Here is a 2,446-nt window from a genome sequence, read left to right on the forward strand (position 1 = left end):
CTCCGGGCTCCGCTCGGGATCCGGTGGCCGCGGTTTCCCGCAAATTAATTTTTAATTAACGTTTTGTTCTAGAACATTAATTTCTATTTCCACAATGAGATTGCACTTTCCCCACACCCTCCCTGTAATTCTAATTTCCATTAATCCCTTTGTAGCTCTCTGTGTCTCCCTTTTCTTTATTGATCATGTACTGATCATCTCCTTAGTGTATATTGCCTTTCTCTTTATTTATTTCTGTATTTACCTATTTTCTATTTGCTGATTTTTTTTTTTCGCTCACCTCTCCCTCCCTTTTCATCCCTGACAAACATCCAAGAATGATTCTCTGTGTAAATATTTTGCTGCTGATGTTGGGTGCCTTTGAGTCAGAACCAACTTAAAACTGATTCTCTAGTGGGTTTTCACAGGCAGCAAATCACATGGAAGGAGGTTAACCATGTTTCTCCCTTTGAGCAGCTGGTGGATTAAAACTGTGAACCTTTGGGTTAGCAGCACAACTCTCTAACTACTAGGTCACCAGAGCTCCCAGATCCATCCATGTTACAGTCTTTCATGAATTCCTTATTTCTTTTTAGTGTTGCATACTTTATTGTGTAATTGTGCCATGGTTTCTTTTCCATGTGTCCATTGATAGACGCTTCAGTTGTTTATATTTCTTTGCTATTGGAAGACCCTCGATGAGATGCATTGATTCAGTGACTGAGGTAATAATGGGGCAGGTGTGTTGGAGATGGTGAGATTGGCACAGGATAGGGCAGAGTTTAGGGCTGTTTTACATAGGGTCGCTATGAGTCTCAGGCGACTCGATGGCACATAACAACAACAACAACAACAACAACAACAACATTGTAAATAATGCTGGTTAACTTTGTATGTATTAGAGCTCTTGGGTGTTTTGTTTTTTGGTTCCCTCCCCCACGCCCTTCCCCCCAACCCAGTATATATATACCTAGTTGTGAGATTGCTGGATCAAATGATATTTCTATATTCAGTTTTCTAAGTAAGCACCAAACTGCTTTCCATAGTTGTTGTTGTTGATTGCCTTTGAGTTGAGCAAGAATCATAGAGATGCTATGAACAAAAGGCCTGAAGCCTCTCTACGACTGTCAACATTTATCAAAGTTCATAGAGTAGTTGACATTCCCATAAAGAATATCTAAGAGATCAAATCTCTCCACATCTTCACCAGCATTTTCTGTTTTCTGTCCTTTGAACTTTACTATTGTTTCTAGAGTGAGATCATATCTCCTTGTTGTTTTGACTTGCATCTCTCTAGTGATCTTGATTCAAACGGCCCATGGCAGTTCATCTTAATTCACTAATGTCTAGAGTGTTGATCTTCATCCAAATATATGCACCAACAAGTAAAGCCAAAGAAGAAGTGAGGATTTCTACTAATTTTTACAGTCTGAAATTGACTAAATATACAATCAAGAGTGACTGGAATGCAAAAGTTGGAAACAACAAAGAAGAAATGGTAGTCATAAAGAAATGATTGAATTCTGTGCATGCAGTGATTTATTCATAGCAAATATCTTTTTTAAAAAACACAAATAGCAAGTTCACACATGATTTTAACAAGTTTACACATGATTTTAACCGATAAACTGCACAGGAATCAGATTGATTACATCTGAGGAAGGACTTGTTGGAGAAGTTCAATATTAACTGTCAAAACTTGGCCAGGTGCTCACTAGAGAAGAGACCATCATGTACATATACAACAGACTCATGTACAATTTCAAATTGAGGCTGAACAAAATTAAAACAATTTCACAAGAACCAAAATATGATTTTGAATCTATCTGAATTCAAAAAATCATCTCAAAAGTAGGTTTGAGGCATTGTACACTAATAATCAAAGGCCAGATGAGTTATGAAATTATATCAAAGATATATTCCATGAAGAGAGCAAAAGGTTCTTGAAAATACAGAAGAGGAGGGGATACAGAAATTGATGACAGAAAGACTCTGAAATTTACACTAGAACACTGAGAAGCCAAAAACAAAGGGGAGAAATGCAGAAGTAAAAGAGATGAAAAGAAAATTTCAAAGGACAGCTTATGTTATTTATCCACAATCAACATCCTTGGTACTAGCACTCAGGAGGTCAGAAGATGTATCGTATCGGGCATTTCTGCCGTCAGGAACCTGTCAAAAGTACTGAGGCAAAATGATGTAAATTTGAAGACTAAGGTGAACCTGATTCAGGCCATGATATTTTCTTTTTACAATTGGTTTTGTTCTTTATTGAATTGAATCACAAACTGTTGACATTTTTTTCAAGCTTGGACGTACACAAAGTACGTCTTTTGCCATTATGATAAAACAAAACCTACTCTTCATTAACTGTGTGTATTTTTGCTACAACATTTAAACACATGAAGAGACATCTAGTTATTAAGCCACTAAAACAAGAGTACAGTATTTTCATCTACCAGTACTG

Source organism: Elephantulus edwardii, unplaced genomic scaffold (assembly GCF_000299155.1).
Source record: "Elephantulus edwardii isolate Elephantulus edwardi_28Jun2011 unplaced genomic scaffold, EleEdw1.0 scaffold00283, whole genome shotgun sequence".
In the NCBI taxonomy this organism is placed as follows: domain Eukaryota; kingdom Metazoa; phylum Chordata; class Mammalia; order Macroscelidea; family Macroscelididae; genus Elephantulus; species Elephantulus edwardii.